At 47.8% G+C, this 19704-nt stretch overlaps 1 protein-coding gene and 1 non-coding gene across 5 annotated transcripts in view; both read right to left on the bottom strand.

Moving 5' to 3' along the window:
* Positions 1–19704, bottom strand: part of SPATS2L (spermatogenesis associated serine rich 2 like) — a 184033-nt gene that overhangs the window by 148519 nt on the left and 15810 nt on the right. For 3 of the 4 annotated variants that reach the window (XM_075529428.1, XM_075529427.1, XM_075529430.1), the window contains exon 2: positions 11612–11661. The gene's annotated coding sequence lies outside the window, so the exon portion shown is untranslated. Of the gene's footprint in view, positions 1–11611; positions 11662–12632; positions 12739–19704 lie in introns of those variants that run through there. The other variant, XM_075529429.1, reaches the window with a different exon arrangement.
* On the bottom strand, positions 697–887 carry LOC142425029 (U2 spliceosomal RNA). The gene has a single exon (XR_012779428.1). It is a non-coding gene; the product is annotated as a U2 spliceosomal RNA (small nuclear RNA).

Raw genomic sequence — 19704 nt, forward strand, 5'->3', positions numbered from 1 at the left:
AACTTAGAATAACCAACATCTGAGCTCAAGGTGGAAGCAGGTGCCCAGGGACACAGCTCAGAAGGGTTAGGAGCGGGAGTGGCATGGAAGTGGAGGGAGGCGGGAGGGTGCGGGGATTGTGATGAGTGAGGTGAAGCCAAATGGACATGACTTGTGGAAAGGAAAACTGAAAGCTGTTTGTTTACTGTGACGACGAGTGGCGCCTCCGCTCCAAGTGCCACCAGCTGGGAAGAAAAGGATCGCTTCTATTGTGAAACCCGAGGTTTTCTGCAACTTCAAGACGACTCCAAGAGAAGCATTCCGTTTTCTATCTGGCCAGTGAGACGTCAGGGAGCCAGGGCCAGGTGCAACAGGGCCACTCTGGAGGACAGCACTGATCGCCAGCCCAAGCGGAAAACTCCCTTTGGGCGCTTTACCATTCACTGAGCCATCCGAATACCTGTTGTATGTGAGCTTCACTGCAATTTAGCGACTTCGGTGCTACCACCCCCACTTCAGAAGCGAGGCCATCCAGGCTCCTAGAGGTTCAGGTGCCCTGCTGAGTTATTTAGAAAGTTCTGTTCCGACGTTACGAAGCTGGACTCTCATTCACTGCCATTGAGCCGATGCTGACTCATAGTGACCCTACAGGATAGTTATAACAGCCCCTGTGAGTTTCTTCTGAGAGTATAACTTTTTTTATATATAGATCCCCTGAGGGGGTTCACCGTTCCTGGAAGTACTGCAATACCAGGTCGATGCTTGGAGTGGAGGGAACATGCTCCTATTCCAACTCCCTGCTCCAAAAATCCATTTAATATATTGTCCTCAGATAGAGGACGTATAAGCTATTACACTGATAAGAACAGATACTACACTTGATCTTAGCCAAAAGACCTCGATAAGAGAGTATAACTTTTTATAGGAGTAGAAAGCCTCCTCTTTCTCCCACGGAGTGGCAGGTGGTTTCGAACTGCTCACCTTGCAGATCGTAGCACAACGTTTAACCACTATGCCATGGAGTGCCTAGCAATCAGATGACCTAGTTTACATCGAGGCCCTGCCCAGTGTTAATTGTGTGACTTCACACAAGTTACCATGGCTCTGTGTCTATGCCAATAAAATGCAGGCAGTAGCCCTGTTACTCCCCGCACAGGGTGGCTGTGGGAATGAGCTGAGTTCATATGGTAAAATCCTGAGCATGGTGCCCGGCACAAAGTAAACACTGCATGTTAGCAAAATGCAATCTCAGAGCCAAGGAGTCGTTTAAAGTTACAGATCAGGTATCTTTTCTCTTTAACAATGACCCTGCTTCTATGAGTCATAATTTTATCAGTTGAGAAATTATCTGACTATTCCTCCCCCTAAGAAAAATACACGCTAAACGGAAACCTTGAATGGGATATCGTGTCCCCAAAAGGAAGTGCAAGGGCAGAAGTTCAAGTGTGGCTGCTGAAACGAATCCTATTTATTTTTGTTTCCAGACAGATACTGTACATGAGTGAAGTGTTTTGGGTTCATTTCAGAGCACAATGAAAAGCCAGACTGAATGGAAGGAATATTTGTGTAACCCATGGTGACAGTCAGGGAGTCTGTTTCCCATGGCCTGGTCCTGGGGGTGGACAAAGGGCCACTTTTCTGGAAGAACTCTCTGGGGAGAAAGGTCCGCCGCCTGCCCCTGCTGCGACCACTCCATGGGAGCTTTCTGAGGAGAGTGGGGCACAGGTGCAGCTGGCGAATCTGAGCGCTGCAGAGAAGAGCGATTTCACCAAGGAAGGAGGGCAGTGGGAAGCCGGCAAAGGCAACCGGGCTCACAGGACGAGTTTCATCTGGCAGTGGAGGCCAACAGAGGCTGAAGTGCAGAGGCTGCGGCGGTGAGGGTCAGGGAGGGACAGGGGGAGCTGGGATCAGCAGGAAGGATGCGGGGTGCCTGGAATCACTATATAAAAAGTACCAGTCTCAGGAAGAACCCAAAGCGGCAAGGATTGAGTGTCAAGATCCAGAAATTCTGGAAAGCTGTCAGAGGCCTCTACCAGAGGGCGACCAAAGATCAGGGACAAGTGATGCCTCCATCCTGCGGGGGTGTTCCTCTGAGAGGGACTGGGGACATAGGGACGGGGGGGTGGTGTCTCGTCACTGTCATTGACAGACAGCAGCTGTGGGGTGGGCGCGGCCAAGGTGCTTCGCGAGAAATCAGGTCACCTTCTGAAACACAGGCTGTGCAGCGGGCTCCAGAGGCCCCCATGTCGTCTGAGGGTGTCCAAAGGTTAAGTGTGGAGTGACAAGGACTCCAGAGTTCTTTTCAGCAGAAGGATCGAAACCAGGTCTCACTGTGTCACCTCCTGGCAGGCCCACGTGTGTCAGAATGGAAAGGTGCTCCACAGGGCGTGTAGGCACTGGGTTTTCATAAAGAGATCCTGGGAACTGACCTCTGGGTAGGCACCTGCAGCTGACGGTTCAGTAAGCAGCTGAGCAGCTAAACTGTTGGCACTATCCCGAGGCGCCAACTAAGAGGGTCCCCCATGAAAGGAGGCCTCTCCTTCTGAACAGAAACCCAATCACTAAGAACCCAGGATGGGGTTTTGCTTGGCCCACAAACTGCATGCCACAAAGACCAAACCGCCGACAACTTGATGACTTCGCCTTTGTGGGGAATATTCGGGTCTACAAACAATCCTGAGGCAGGATCGCCAGTCCCGCCCGGATGATTCCCATGCCTTCGCAACACCCGTTCCTCACAGAATTGTAAAAAGCCCCTAGGAATGGACTTTAGGTTACTGAAACTATGTTTCGAATTATGCTGTACTCGGATGCGATATTATGCTACAAATACTACTCATAGTTTCATGCATAGATAATCTATATACAAGACAAACGTGGATTTCAGGTACTGACTCTATCCTGAAGTAGCTACCAGAATGACTAATTAGACCTAATCGACATGCGCTGTGCTCGGAGCCAGCCTCGGGGGTCTTTGCATAGAGCCCATTACACCTAACTCATCAAGTATTTCTGACCCCTCACACGGTCTGAGGGGGGATACAGATGAATAGTTATTTTCAAAAGGAATGTATTACAGGATATCCCTCAAGGGTCTTTAAAACAGCTCTTTAAACACACACACTCAGGAAGCATGGGAGAAGGTTATGAAGAATTGGTAGAATCAAAATGATTGTGGCCTATTTACATAAAGAAACGGGGAGAAGGTGGCGAAGAGAAAAACAAGCTAAAATGACTTCGAGCTTGCTGAGTTCCAATGAACTGTTGTTTCATCAGGCAAGTGTCTTATTTACTCTATGCCCTTTATGCAATAATAACCTTCTGCGGGGAATCAAATTAGCATTTTTAATTTAGGAAAAGGGGGATACTGTATACCCAAAGGAACCATTTTCCGGCTGACGCAGTTCAGCTTGCCTGGAGGGTGATGTGTACTTTGTACCCAAATCCTTCTCAAACGTTCTGTCCCTGACCCACAAAGGTACCACTTTGCCCCCAGTCCATGGGGCCTTCCTCAGAGGTTCTTGCTCTCAGCTTTGATGGTGCGTTTGCGCGGATCCACCACTTACTTCGGGTCATCTGGTTTCTTTTGTGAGTGGCCTGCACATTTGGGAGACAGCTGCCTGGCTCTGGGAGAGAAGTTTCAACGTTGGAGAAAAAAGAGAAGCGACCTGCAGAGCTAATCCTTAGCCTTAGCACAAGGCACTAACCAACTCTGAGTTCAAAGCAAACGTTGAGCAGTAGAAAGCAACGCTGTCCATACGAACTCAGCAAACCTATTTGCACTAGGAGAAGCTGGGAGGAGCTGGCTTTCTTCATTTGCAGATGTAAAAACCTTCAATGACGGGTAACTGCTGACGGCTACCCTGAAAGGCTCTACTGCTCTACAGGGTCGATGTGCGTTGCAATCAACTTGGCAATAGAGGGGTTTGGAGCAAATTCAACTTCAGGAAAATTATATCAAATCCTCGATATACGAGGGGAGTTGTTGGTCTTGGTTTCTTCAAGCCTATAGTCTCCACGAACAGCAGTTCCTTACTGGGGCCTTCTGTAGCCATTATTGTTGTGTTTCCTCGCTCGCTCCGAGTTCCTGAGTGGTGCAAAGGTTAAGTGATCGCCTACTAGCTGAAAGGTCGACAGTTCACGCCCCAGTAGGACTGCCTCAGAAGACAGGCCTAGAGCTCTGCTTCCAAAAGGTCACCGCCTTAACACCCCGACAGTACGCTTCTCCTCTGCACACCAGATCACCACAACCAACAGCCGCTGACAGCAGCAGCAGTGTTCACTTGGTCCCTGGTTTCACCCTGATCTGGCTTCCCAATCTATCACAGCCAGGTGCCGAGTCCTTGACTGCAAGTCACTGAAAGACAGGCCTGACTGTATTTGTTCATTCAACAAATACTAATTGGACGCCTCTTCCGGACCGAGGATGAAAGCAGACATCACAGCGCCCGCCCGCCCGCACACCGCTGGCGGTTGGTGCCCTGTGAGGAGGCTGGCTGCACTAGCTTGCTGTCTTTGAACAGATCACAGTGGAAGAGGAAAAAAAGAGGCCATCGGCTCCATACTCAGCAAGCAGGCTCGCCTACTCCTTTTGATGTTTGTTATCTCTCTGGCTCTTTGCTCTTCTAAGCACGTGATTCTTCATTGGCCAGCCGAGTCTGCTTCAAGTGGTCCTCTCAGCAAGCTTTCCCAAGGCCAGAAAGTGTTAATGCTCCAGGTACCCCTCCAAAAGAAAAAGGAACATTCCTTTTGAGTCTCCCTCCCCTTCCCCACCTCTGTAACAAGGGATGCAATCAGAGCAGGACTTGGCACTGCACATCCGTTTCCCTAGCCAAGAATCTCAGGGCTGGAGAACAGAGCTACCAAGATGTATTTGCTCTTTACTATGACTGGCCCAGAGCTCAGGGGTTGTTAAAGTGTGAGAACCTTTGTAGCCTCTACTGTGATTTCCCATGTAAATCCCTTCCAAATGCCAGAGTTTAGGATGCAAAATCCTTTCCATTACTTTATTGAGAAATCATGTATGCTGTGATTGCTCGCTAATGCTGGTCTTTCAAGGCATTAGTCAGGACACCTGCAGTGGTCAGACAACAGCTGCCAATAGAAGTTTAGCATTTCATGGGTCAGCACTTAAAATCGAACGACTAATAAATCATCTTTGGGAGCAGAGTAAGGCACTGGGTGGACAACAAAGACAGTGCGCGCCGGATGGAAAGGATGCGCCACAGATTAACTCAGCACTGTGGGAATCGAGGCGGGGTAAAGGATCACTGTTATGACCGCAGTTGCGTTTCCATGGCAGGGATCTTTTCGGTGGGTGGAAATTTCACCGGTGTATGGACAGTATAAGGAGTCCTGGTGGCAGAGAGGGATAAGTGTTTGGGCAGCTAACCACAGGTCAGCAGTTCAAACCCACCGGGTGCTTATCAGGTGAGATGAGGCTGTCTACTCCCATAAAGAGGTGCAGTCCCAGAAAGCCCATGAAGCAGTTTCAACTCTCTGATAATGTCCATGGCTTAGAGTTGCCTCCGTGACAGGGGGTTGGGTTTGGTATAAGTCAGGGGTGCCACACTGGCGGCTCGCTGGTCGCATGCAACCCCCGAGGTAATTTTTTGTGGCCCACATGCTCCGAAATAAAATATAAGGAGGGAATTATGTTTACGGTATTGCCTCGATCTCCCCTAAGCACTATTTTCTTCATAATATTTTTTTCTATTTTAATTTTATTTGAGCATCAAGGGCCACAAAAAATCACCACGGGGGCGCATGTGTCAAGAGGACCATCAGTTTGACACCCCTGATATAAGTGATATGAATTTTTGTTATTTCACATGCCATGTGTTTTGAAAAACAAAGAACTTTAGGACGTCTTGGCACTATTCGAAAACAAGATTTAACTTGTTTTGGAAGACAAGCACCTATGTTTGTAGACATAGGAAGATTTCCATCATTTCCATTCTTGAAACAGGACAAGTACCGACTTGCACTTACACAGAGCAAACGCAATGCCCCAGCCTGCCTTTGACACGAGGAGCAGCTGCCCCCGGGGGGCTGGGGAATACTCACAGGCCAGGCCGCTCCTCCCTGAACCCACAGCACTCTCCGGACAGGTGCAGAGCACACTTGATGAATACAGGAATGAGGAATGAATAAGCAAACCCACAAAGGAACCTGGCAAAAATGCTGGCCTCCTGATAAAATCTGGTGCTTTCCTTTAAACTTGACAGGTACAGGGCCTGCAGCGGGCACTGTCTTCTAGTCCAGGGTGTATACAAAAGAGCTCTGACACACAGGCTCCCAAGACCAAGAAATCTCTCTTTGGAATCAAGTACAAGAGCTCTCTGCAAACTTTCCTGTGGTTTGCAGGCTCTGTGCACCGCTCTCATCCTGAGACCTGATGATACGGCACGTGTGCAGACGAGTGGGGCCGAGGTCTATGCAGTGAGCGAGCTCGCGTAATGAGTGCTTAATGGTAATAGCGAGTGTAAGCACAGAGTCAATTCCAACTCCCAGCGACCCCACTGGTAGAAGTGCACTGTGGGTTTCCAAGCGTGCACCTCCTGACAGGAGTAGAAAGCCTCATCTTGCTCCTGTGGAGTGGTTGGTGGTTTCAAACTGCTGACCTGTGGTTAGCAACTCAACACGTAACTATGAGGCCACCAGGGTCCTCAGCATGGAAGCACAGGCTCTAATAAATTTATTTTTCATCTCCAGTATATCTCCTCAGTGACGCTGATGCCTAGAACTAGACAATGTCCAAACAAAACTAGGCTCAAAAGGGTTAGTTTATAAAATGAAATTTTAAAAGTTTTAAAAACTACTAACCAGAATCCATTAAGGAAAATTTGTTCAAGAAGAGTGTTGGGTACAACATGAGTGTGTAGCGTCCAAAAGAGCCGTGGTGGCACCGCGTTGAAGCGCTCGGTTGCTAACCAGAAGGTGAGTGGCTCTATCCCCACCACTAGCAGCTCTGCTCCCTGTGGGTTACAGCCCAGGAACCCTCTGGGGCAGTTCAGCCCGGTCCTCTTGGGTCTGTACCCACTGGCATGGATGAGACGCACAGCACACACCAGCAGCTTAGCAGACTGCAGACCAACACAGAACCAACAGCCACGCCCATTGCCAGCACCCAGAAGGCTTCCCTGCCCTCGCTCTGCACGGCCCTCCTCCTTTAGTGGGATCCACTGGCCTGGTCCTCACCGTCTGTATAGCCTGAGGTTTCTCTATACCTGTACCCACTTACATAGGGCTCCTTCTCAAGTGAGTCTATTCTGAGCTGTATTCATATTTTACACAGATGGTATGCATTGCTGTGTAATCATTTATGCCTTTTTTCCTTTTCTGTTTCTAGAATTCATTTGTGACATTGTATGTAGTTCTGTTTAAATTATTTTTCTTAGCTGTACATTATTCCATTTTAAGAACACACCACAATTTACTCATCCATTCCACTACTGACATGTTTTGACTGTTTCTAACTGGAAGTGAATACCGACCATGCTGCTAAGAACATTAGATACATGTCTCTGGGAACACACCGGCACCTACCTTTAGCATGTGTCCACACATACACAGGTGCACGAGCACCCCCACCCCCAAACCCCACACACATATCACTGGGTACACACTGGCACCTTTCTCTAGCATGTGTCCACACATACACAGGCACACGAGCATCCCCCCTCACCCCCAAACCCCACACACAAGGAGTAGAGTTTCTGGGTCCAATTTAGAAAAACAAACAAACCACCCAACTAAGGCAGGCACCAGTGCATCTCTTGGCAAGCAATTTCAACATGAACTAGCGCTCCTGTAGCCACTAGGAAAGCTTATGAAATTACTAGGTTTCTATTTTCCTAGTCTCTTTCTTCTACACGTTCATTAAATCTACAAGAAGTGGTTCAATGCTTACCAAGCCTTGAAATCTGCTAAGAATAGTTTGAAATTTCCCAATGAACTTACTAAAGCTCGTCCCCTTAATCATTGTCTCTTCAGGTAATCACATGTCTCCTTTCAATGAAGGGAGACATTGTATATGCTGGGAGAGTACACCGATTCTTCCAGTATGACGTTCCAATTTTGGAACAAAAGGTTTCAAGGTAACGCTCATGCGGATCAAGGATGGAAAGCCAGACTGAGAAACACAAACAATAGAGATGAGCTCCAACTCCAGGGTCCCCAATGCTCCCACTGCCATCACGTGGGTTCTCCAAAGGGAGTGCAGAGGGCAATAGGGTGGCACCCGCGAAGTCTGCGCATTTGTATTCCACGGTGTCACCGACAGGAAAGGAAAAACCACACCTCTTTCAGTGTGCCAGGCACTTGCTGCACATTACCTCACATATACAGTGCTTTCCATGGAGGAGAGGCGCCCGGCCAAACCCACTGTCACCCAATCTGACTCCCAGGGACCATGGACGGGGGTTCTGAGGCTGGAAAGCTTTAAGGGAGCCGAGTCTCACCTTTCTCCCCGGGAAGGGCGGGTGAATTTGAACTGCAACCTTGCAGGTAGCCGTCCAACGCTTACCGGACAGTGTCACCTGGGCGCCTTAGGGGTAGGTGCCCTTAGTCTTCCTTCTATACGAAGAAATGGAGGCCTGGGTAGATAAGGTACATCGACAAAGGTCCCATGGCTCTAAGTACACCAACCAACCAAACAACCAAGCAACAGACCTCCCCGGCCATAGAGCTGATCCCACTCAGAGCGCGCCAGCAGAGGGTTCCCAAGACTGCAGATCGTTACGGGCACAGACAGCCTCCTCTTTCTCCCCAAGAGAGGCAGGCAGGTTTGAACTTGTGGTTAGCAGCCCCATCGGCTAACCCACAGTGCTACCAGGGCTCCGGAGCCTTAACTAGCTGAGCTTTAAACTTGAAAAGGTACAGGATCAGTAACGGGCAATTAATTCCAAGCTATGCTTTCTGGCGCCCATGACACAGGCCACCTTGTAAAACATCAGTTGTGCGTTTGTTGACATTATTATCTCGCTAACAATAACAACAACAGCAAACCTAGTTCTTTAAGACCAGGGGGGCGCTGAGCAGACCACAGGGAAAGTATCTATGTACATTTGTTTTGATTTAAGAGGTATTTGCGAAAATGATTGTAAACAAGCAACTCTCTGAATTTGGGGAGAACTAATTAAGAAATGAATTAAGGGATCCGACAGGCACCCAAATTAGTCATTAGGACTGGAAGATGCCCGTCCTGGTCTGAATCCAGCGTTGGCATGCGCATCCAAAGTAAACAAATCCAAAGTACCGCGGTTCACAGTTAAAATGGATTTGTATGGCTTATGGGACCCCGCGTGGGACTGGCCTCTTCCTTACTGGAGTCAGACACCTCGTTGGTTACTGTGGGCTTTCTGTGCCATTGAGCTGCCCCTCTGTAAGGCTGGCACGAGAACAGGACTGCGCGAAGGGAGCAACCATTTCAACCTGTGATGTCTGCAGAAAGAGCATTCGGAGACAAGCGGAGCCTCTGCACCGTCATTAGGAAATTCCTTAAGTGCGTTCGGCTGGCCAATGCTGGAGCCTGCCAGCAGCTGGCAAGCCCAGTCACAGGAGGGGTGCCCCCGTCACTGCTCCAACACCCGACGAGAGTCATCTTCTGCAGCCTCCCCCCCCCCATATGATTATGACAGATAGCTGGAGCCACCTCGGTCTCCGGAAAAAAATGCGATCGGAATTGTTTTCAATTGGTACATCTTTCCATCTAGCTGTTTGTTGCCTTCCAGCAGAGTAATCAGAGTTTCTGAGTGTTTGGTGTACACGCCAAGAAAACAGGAAGTGGTTGTGCCCATGCTTGGCTGGTGGGGAGGAGACTGCCACAATTGACAGTCACTTCCTCACGGGAACACGGAGCCGTGTGTGTGTGTGTGTGTGTGTGTGTGTGTGTGTGTGTGTATATACAGAGACAAGAGAAAACCAACTAGTTGTTCCTAGTGATTCTCTTTGAATACTGCACGGTGACTTGGAAATGAGGAAGTGAACTATTCATTCATGGAAAGCAACCAAGTCCTACTCATGCGAATGGCCCTTTCAGAAAGTGACTGTCATTTTACTGCTAACGTTTCAGGTTCGTGGGGGGCGGGGGGGATCAAGTTTGGTTTAAGTATTCATGGAAATACCCATGTGCATAAGACCGCATTAACTCGGACTACCTCGGGTTGTAATAACCAGTCCTTTGATAGAGTCTGGACCAGAAAGGGTCTTTTCACAATAAATATGCCACTTGACACATAGTAGTCATTTACACAATACTTGGGGGGGGGGTAGACAATAAAAATATTTCAGGAAAAGTATGAACCGAAAACAACAGATTTCTGTCCAGCAAATAATTTTCACTGATAAGAATAGCTATTTGTGTTCTGTTGAAGGTTGTCTAAGTGCACTTTACACGCACGAGTTTGAATTGTTCCAACAGCTCTCCAAGCCCAGTGTGATCGTAGAATCGAAGGGAAAGAGGAGGAGCCAGAGAAGTGAGGGGCGTCCCAGGACGACACCCGTCTAGGCAGCTGGAGCAGGATGCAAAGCCAGCCTGTCTGGCTAAAAAGCCTGTGCCCGCTCTCTCCTCACCATGGCCTCTGAGGCCGCCAGTTGCAAGGCAGCCTTCTCCGTCCGCCGGGGCATGGTCCTTGACCACAAGGGCACGGCAGCAGAAAGAACAGCTTACGTTCTGCAGAGGAAAAGCCAGGCAGGCTGGCCCCGGAGCCTGCTACTTTTTACCATAATTCTCCTCTACATCACAAGGATGACTGCAAAAGCCTTTTTTGGGAGGGGTTGGGGGGACTTCAAAGTATTCTATATGCATGAAACTAAAGAGATCCACAGATGTGTCAATGTAGGTGAAAGCTGAGGGGTTAAGGTGGGGTAGAGAGAGATCTGCTGGTAGAAAGTTGGGATGGGAGGGGGGCTCGGGAGATGGATGGAGGTGGGGGAGGAGGGTGAAGATGGGGGTGAAAGGATGGAGATGAACAGGATGGCAGAGCAGGGTATAGAAGTGAGCAGGTGGGGTAGGGAGTGTGGGTGAGGGTTGTCTACTGGTCCCCCTACTGTCCTATCAAAACTCTTTGTCAATCAATCATCCTTTGTTTCCTGCCTATTTCAGATTTAGGTGTGTTTTTCAAATTAGATTGGTTTCGACACATTGTTCACCTAATGCTCACATCCTGGAGTTTTACACAGCTGCATCACATTGAAATACGTCTTTGACATTTCAAACCCCCCAAAAAAGTTTCTCCAGACTAAACTGTCCCCCAAAGGAAAGAAACCAGTTGTCGCCGCAACAGTCCCCATGAAGCGCAGGCGAGAACTGTAATCCACGGGCTTTCCGTGGCTGTGACCCTTCGGAAGCAGGTTGTCAGGCGTTTCTTCTGAGGGACTCGTGGGTCTGAAGCACCGATTTGGCTGTAAGTAGCAGAGCACTTGACTGGCGGCCCCGCCCAAGGATGGCTTTGGATCTCACACACACACACACACACACACACACACACACGGGCACTCAAGGGTGGAACACCTGAGGCTGCCAGAGGCTGAGACGGACCTCAGGGACTCAACTGCAGATGACCACAGGTAGGCAGGAGGAGCACTTGGACAAAGAAAGGAACACACTCCCCACCCCTACTCGACTCACCTGGGAATCCACGGAGACGTTCCTGCAGGCAGTCTAGCGTCTGGAGTGCTCTAGGGAAAATGGAAATGCGGGAGGTCAGGTTTCCATTGAACGAGCCATAGTCAGCCCTGCATCCCGCAACATGCCCGTGAGCCCCGCTCGCAGGAGAAGTCAGCTCTTCTGACAACGAGTGGCCGTGGATTTGTTGGGCTTGTAAAGGGAGGCTTCAGGCCACACCTTCAGAAGGATACTGTGAGTTTGGGGGAAGAGTTCAACACGAAAGCTGGACTGCTACCCTGCTCTCCTTTCCCACCATTTGTTCCGTGGTTCCTAGCATCGGCCATTCTTGAGTCCCCTTGAACCTGCTGCTGGACTGACGTGCTCAGAACTCCTTTGATTGGAAGGGGAGTGGGAAGAAGCAGTGAAGTAGATTCATTTGAGAAGACAGACAGACAGACAGACACGAACACAGTCAGGATCTCTAGCAGGCTGCCATTCCCCATGATTAAAGAGGGGAAAATAAATTAGGGGGGTGAGTGAGGCCTGGGGATCGAAAGTAAAGACCCGCTGATGCATCTGTTTTAATGGAAGCTGTGTTGAGATTTTCGTCCTGTTCATCAGAAGGTAGTTTGATCAGCTAGGTTTATGATAAAATGTAGGTACTCAATAAAAGGTGGCTGTTGGTGATCCATTGCACTGAATATCTGTTACCGTCCCTTGACTACTGCCAGAAATATTGATTTAACTAGCTTTAATACTGAGTCAGATATTTGTTGACACGTGGAAATGAGAAATATCAAAAACCATAAAGCATTTGATAGGTCAAAACCCATTTCAGCTCACTCCAAGGGACTGCCCGAAGTCTAAGGCTGTGCTGGAATTGCCTGAGCCACAGGCACTTAGCATCTCTGATATTACGGGTCTTGGCACCTCAATGAATATGGTATAGGTTTTTATACAGAAAAATGTATTGCAGGACATACAGCAAAAACAAATAACCCATTGGGCTATTAACCCTTTTTTATCTCTCAATGTTTCCCACCTAAGGGATGTCGCTCACTCTCCTGCTTCAGTCCAGCTCATTCTTCCGAGTGTGTGCATAACAGACTCCGGAGACACGGCTGATGGAGACTTGTGCTGAGGAAAATGCGCTACCAACGCAAACGAACCTGTACCCAGAAGAGCGCCGTGAGTAGAGGAGGGAGAAACTTTTGATACTGATTCACAGTGAGTCTAGCACGCAGGCGTGGCTATCCCCATGCGGCCTTCCATTGGGTCACAGAGGTGCCATTAAAATGTCCAATGGGTCGCTCACACACTGCCATCTCTGGGAAACTCGGCAGACATATTTCAGTCTCATTGCTTTCACAAGGGTTCTGTCATCCCAGACTGAACCCATAGCCATTGAGTTGACTCTGCCTCACGGAAAACCCTCCAGGACGGGGAGAACTGTCCCTTGGGGTTTCCCAGGAACAGAAAGCCTCATCTTTGTCCCCAGGATCCATTGGTGGAGCCAAATCACTAATCTCTCAGTCAACAGCCTGACTGCTACCCCATTACACCATCAGGGTGTGGGAAGGTCCTACACACCCAGCTACAACAGCCAAGGAACAAATGCCCCGCCTCCCTCTCGCCCTAGGAGGCAGTGGAAGGCACCGAGGCTCCCCCACAGCAGCTCAGAGGAAGGGTGTAGGTGGAACCCTGGGATAGGGAGGAGCTCTCTTGCAACCAGTCCCAGAAGCTGCTTCTGAGTCCCTGCCTTCAGAGTCGGGGCTGAAGGACAACCCAAATCTCCTGCCATCAAGCTGCCTCCCACCGGAAAGGACCCTGCACACGTTTTCCCAGGCTGTAGCTCTGAAAGGCGGCAGCGACCCTCAACTTCCTCCCACAGAGTGGCCAGTAGGTGTGGCCCACAGACTGCGGGGGTTAGCAGTCCCACACTCACGCCACCAGCCCGGGCTTGCGGAAGGCCCCAAGACTTCGGAGAAGCTTTCTAAACCCCAGCCAGGCAGTTCCCAACTGCTCACCCTCTCTTCTTCTCCCCTCTGTCCACGTGGCTCATAATCAAAGAGTTCCCTGTAATTTTTTTCTCATGCAATCTTCTTGGAATCTTTTTTCTTTATCCCTTTCCCCGAAAAGCCAAGTATATGGGGTTTGTTTCTGTTTTGGAACAACATGGATGACATAATACCCCTATATGCCTTTCTCTATAACGATCTTGATTATATAAAGGCCCTGCATCATGGCCAATGAGTCCATTCTGACTTAAAGTGGTCTTATAGGGCAGAGTGGAGATGCCCCCTATGTGTTTCTGTGACTGTAACTCTTTCCGGGAGAAGAAAGCCTCGTCTTTCTCCCAAGGAGCAACTGGTAGTTTCGAACTGCTGGCCCTTCGATTAGCAGCCTGTAAGGGGTAATCTGCTACTCCAACCTGCTCCTGATTGAAGGAGCCACTTATGGAAAATGACAAAGGCCTCCAGGGTGGGCACCAGGGAGTTCTAGGCAGAAAAAGGGACTTACTCGTCAAACTGCAGAAAGCATGAAGCAAGATTCACAATAGTCCAGGTAAGGTTAACCCACGGACTGGGGTCACTGTACACATATTTCCATTCCTCATTGGAAAGCACTGAGTTTTAGTGGCAGATTGGTGGCAACTCCTCCAGGAGAATGGTGGGTGGCCACTAATTAGTAACTTAGAAACTAGTAGTAGAAGCACCTTTGATTTAACTAGGAAACAGCTGATTCGCCAAACTATCTTTTAGTCCACCATGTGGGCTGGGAGGAAGCTGGGGCTAAGTATCAGGCAAGTATCTAGCTACTAAGCCTTGAATCCAACCTGCTACTCACAATGTGTCTTATTGGTGGTGGTGGTGAGAAAAATAAAACCAAACCAAGAAAACCCCGTGGCATCAAGTGGACCCTGACTCTCAGCGACCCCACGGGACAGAGCAGAGCCAGCCCCTCGGGATTCCAAGGCTGCACATCTTTAGGAAAGCAGACTGCCCCATCTTTCTCTCACCGAGTGGTGGGTGGGTTTGAACCACGACCTTTCTGGATAATGGCCAAGCTCTTAATCACTGTGTGAATTTGATGCCCACACTAAACTTGTTGGCTTCTCCCTCAGCTTAACACCACTGCGGGGAAACTACTATGGATTAACATGCCAACTTAGTGATCCTACTGTGTCAGAAAGGACCCCCCAAAACACAAACAAACAAAACAAACAACAACAACAACCATCTTTAGCTACAGGGCTGTTGAGTGATACTGCCTCCCCTTACAAGAAATCAAATGGCTGGAGGAAAACTGGAACATTTTGAAGACAAGAATGTGCATGTTAAAGGCTATAAAGCTTCATGAACCCCAAAACCAAACATAGCTGCTTAATCTACACAAAAAAGGGAACATTGCTATCAAGTTGATTACAATTCATAGTGACTTTCTACAGGGTCTCTGAAACTGCAAATCTTTATGGACAGCCGCATTTTCCTCCTGTGGTGCAGCTAGTGGGTCTGAACCTCTGGCCTTGAGGCTAACAGTTCAACATTTACTTGACACTGCCACCAGGGCTCCTTATGCCGACAGTACAGTAGTTGGTTATAGACGCTGTATCAAAGCATTTCTAGGGTCTTAAATAGCACTACTAAGATTTCCTTCTTTAGTATTTTACCTAAGAACAGAAACCTACAAAATGACAAACCAGGATCACCCTGTTAAAAGACAATGTCAATTGTTTCTTTGTTCTAAGAAACTGTGTTAAGTACTGACTGACAGTACCTACACCCTGATCTTCACATTAATTGTGCTTTTTTTTGCACAAAATTGACTGTCACACTAGGCTTTGTAAGTCAGATTTGAACGCTGCCAAGATAAATGTTCCAAATGGATAATTTTAAAAAACAACTTGTCAGTTCACCAAATAATTCTTTATGAGTTTTATCACATATAGTTTATGTCTCCCTATACCTATACTGTACTGTGAAGTACCTGTTGGGCTGCTAACCTCAAGGTTGGTGGTTCAAACCCACCCAGCCAATTGTGGTATCAAGGTGAGATTGTCTGTTCCAGTAAAGAATGACAGCTTCAGGCACCCTTTAGAGGGTTACTATGAGTTGGTATTGATTGCGTGACAATGAGTATACCTTTATTTATATCTCTTATAATCATACTAATATTATAGTTCTTTTAAGATGCACCATCTTCCAGACCAGCCTACCTAAATACTTTTCCCCTTCTAGCTCCTAGTTCCAGATTACAAATGATTCTTCTGATCCACAAGCAACAAAACTTACAATTCCTTTTGACAGCACCAATTTATTTTGACTGTCATCATTGTTAAATTCCTAAATTGATTGAACTGAATGAAATGCCCCAATTCTAAGGGAGATATGTATTTCTGGCTTAGTCCATGCAACTATAACAAAGAAGAGTTTTGTGTTATTGATTAAATACATATATATGTGTATGTATGTGTATATGTATATGTATATATATTTAATTTCTTGAGGCTTCCTTTCAGATAATCACATCAGGATTGTATTTCCTTTAGTTCACACCTTATTTTAAGGAGGCTTGGTTCCAAAACATATCAGAACATACACACCCATGAGGTAAAACATATCAGAACATACGCACCCATGAGGTAAAACATATCAGAACATACGCACACATGAGGTAAAACATATCAGAACATACGCACACATGAGGTAAAACATATCAGAACATACCAGCCACCGCGCCTATCTTTTGTGTGGCACCAAATGACCTTCTGTAGGAAGCACAATGGCAGCCGTTCATTCTGCCAGCCTCAGAAAGAGAGACATGAGCTGCTGGCCAAAGTGGAAAAAAGCTTAAGCTTTGAACTCGGACAGCTGGCTGCAGCCACCATCTCGACCGCCGCCGTCACTGTGACCCTGGGCCACTACTACCCCTCCCAGAGACTTCTCATCAGGACAATGGGGCTCACAGGTTTACCTCAAAGAAGGTCAGCAAGAGCTCGATGAGAACTGTGCTAAAGAGCCAAGCCTATAACCTGGCATATTAATAGGCAGGGAGGAGCCCTGGTGGTGCCATGGTTAAGCGCTGGGCTGCTAACCCAGAGGTCACTGGGTCAAAGCTACCAGCTGTTCCATGGTGGAAGACGTGGCAGTCTGCTTCCAGAGAGATTACAGCCATGGATACAGTCATAGGGCACTTCCACTCTATCCTTCTACAGGGTCACAATGAGTCGGAAGTGACAGCAATGTCTTTTTGGTTTGTTTGCTTGTTTGTTTTAAAGGAATCACTAAATATTTCCTGCTTCCCTAAAGGCCATTAGTGGCTCATTTGACTCTGTCATCCAGGTAAAGACATTAACTGCAGGGCTCTTTGCGAAAGAAGAGCATTGGGAACTGTCTAGCCATGGGGAAATGGTCATATGAAGAGGGATTCATAGAGCCATTCCAAATATTTTTCAAATAATATTTCAGGATAAGAGAAACTTTCACCCTGGAATATAGGTGAAGAAGACAAAATAAGAAGAAAAAGAAAAGTTTATAAAATAGCAATAGCTCATATTTACGGAGCATTTACTATGAGCCAAACATCACACTATGAACTGTCACGCATTTGTTCTTTAACTCTTAAAATAATCCTGTAAGGCATACGCTTGCTATCCTGATTCTGAGGAAGAAAATAAAGCGTGGAGAGTTGTGCAATCTCTGGTCACTACGTGGCAGCATGGCCAGGACTGCAGTCTTGAAGTGTCTGAGCCCAGAGCACTCCCAACGCCTGTGCCCTAGGGCTCTTCAGGACAAACTCCCACGTCCACCAGGAGAGGCCACGCGGAGCCCACTCCCACCCACAGAGACCCCGTGGGACAGACTGGCATTGCCACAAAGGGTTTCCCAGTCGTCACCTTTACGGAAGCAGATCATCACCCATCCTACTCCTTCCAAGCCACTGTGTAGAGTCAAACCACCAACCATTTGACTCCCAGTCAAGCTCGTGTGCCACCATGGCTCCTTCTGTTTAAAACACACACTCTCAACACACAGACATACACAAACACAGACACACATATCTGGAAGGAAAACACACCAAACGCTGACAGGGACAATCTCTGGGTGGTGAAATTATAGTTGACTTAAAAAGAAAAAAGCATCTATTTCAGTATTTCCCAACTTCAATGAGTAGGCATTATTTTTACAACCAGGAAGCTTTTTTCAAAAAGTAAGAAAGTATGCAGGAGTACTTTATAAAACTTAAAGTATGGTACTAATAGGAGTACTTCTACCAAGTGGTACTGTATCCCGCCACGTCTGGGGTTTGAATTGCTTAGTGTTCTCACTGCCATTGAGCCGCTTCCCCTCTTCATTTCCTGTTTCCTTTCCACCCCACTCGATGGGGAGAAGTGATGTCCAAGTAGCACGTCTGCACACGAATACAACAAAACACAGTACAGAGAGTAGCAGGCATGCATGCGACAGGTATGAGACAGTGGTACAAACGTCAAAGCGCTATGGGAGAGGACACCAAAGCACAGCCCTTTTCAAATCATGTGGAATCTTCCACTTACAGAAAACACGCCCGTTTGTGACATGAGGCCCCGGGCGCATTCTTTGTCATGGTCACATTAGTGACACGGCCACAGAGCCATTTACAGAAGTGACGGCACACTGTTTGGACATGCTGCAGCCTGATTGCTGTATCCCCCAGGAGGTGTGACCCTAATGATGTGTCGGAGTGACACTTAGGGAGTGATTTCCTGTCATCCCACCAGTTCATTTTCAGAGCAAGGACTTCCATCAAGAGAGCTCAATGATGTACCAAAAAGCAATCCCTTCAAACCTAACTAGTTCAGAGGGGCTGGAATCACAGGTAGGACCATGCGTGTCTTTTGGTAAATTGTTATTTTCCTTTAAAATACATGAAAAGTAGGCTATGCGGATATATTTTTCCCCAGCAAATGTTTCAAAAGAAAAATTAATGCAATTTAAAACTCACTCCACGTAGCCTTGTTTCACTTTTACTGGCAATCAGGACATCAACAAAGATAACAAAACAAAGTCTTTCCTGACTCTCTTGCCTCCACTATTCAGAATCCTTAGAAGAAACAAAGTAAAATTGAGATGTTAATGTCAAGATGTCTCTGGTAGAAACTCAACAATTCTCTGGTCTGTCCCAGTTAACCTTTAAGAGCCAGGGCCAGGGTGGGTTACCCAATGGCCTGCTAACCGCTAATGTGCAGTCCAAAACCCCCATCTCCCCGAGGGAGAAAGATGAGGGGCAAGTCCACTCTCCCCTGTGAACTCTCGGCCGTTGAGCTGACTTGATGGCAGTGAGTGAGAGAAACCCAGAGGGGCAGTGCTACTCTGTCCCATAGGGCATGATGACCAGGCACTGACCCAATGGCAGTGAGTTAGCACTTCATCAGTGGCAGAACCAGCACCACGCTCAAATATGCCACTGAGAGATACGGGGGTTGGGGGGGTACCCCCCCAAAATGGAATTTTTTTAAAATGTATTTAAATTTTGTTACAAAACAATCTTATTACCTTCAAAGTACTCTCCATTACATTTAGTGTATTTGTCAAATGTGTGGTTTCATTCTCGGGAACACTTTTTCAAGCTCATCTATTTGGATGGCTGACAGCAGCACCTCCCTTGTCTTTTTCTTCATCTCTGTCAAATTGCTATCCTTTCATGTTCTCCGTATTTGCAGAAACACAAAAGTCACATGGAGCAAGGTCAGGTGAGTAAGATGCATGGAGCGAGAGAGGCGAAAAACCTGTTGAAAGTGGTTGGACCGTGTAACCCAGAGAGAGAAGGCTTCCAGGAGACAGGATCGTGGTGATCAAATATTTGAAGAACTACCATACCAAAGGTGCCTAGGTGTTCTGCAGAGTCCCAAGGGTGGCGGGAAGACCAAGAGAAGCTGCGGGAGGTAGGTCTCAGTGTACCACGAGAAAGAGGTTTTCAATATACATCTGTTCATCTGGGAGAGGTGACGATTAATTGTCCAGCCAAGGTAAGGGAAGGTCCAAGATGCAAGGGGCGCTAAGCCCAGGAGTGTTTCAGACAGCAGCCATCAGAACCACTCAGCATGAAGCATGACAAAAGGACAAACTTCTCAT

This window comes from Tenrec ecaudatus, chromosome 13 (assembly GCF_050624435.1).
Source record: "Tenrec ecaudatus isolate mTenEca1 chromosome 13, mTenEca1.hap1, whole genome shotgun sequence".
Classification (NCBI taxonomy): Eukaryota; Metazoa; Chordata; class Mammalia; order Afrosoricida; family Tenrecidae; genus Tenrec; species Tenrec ecaudatus.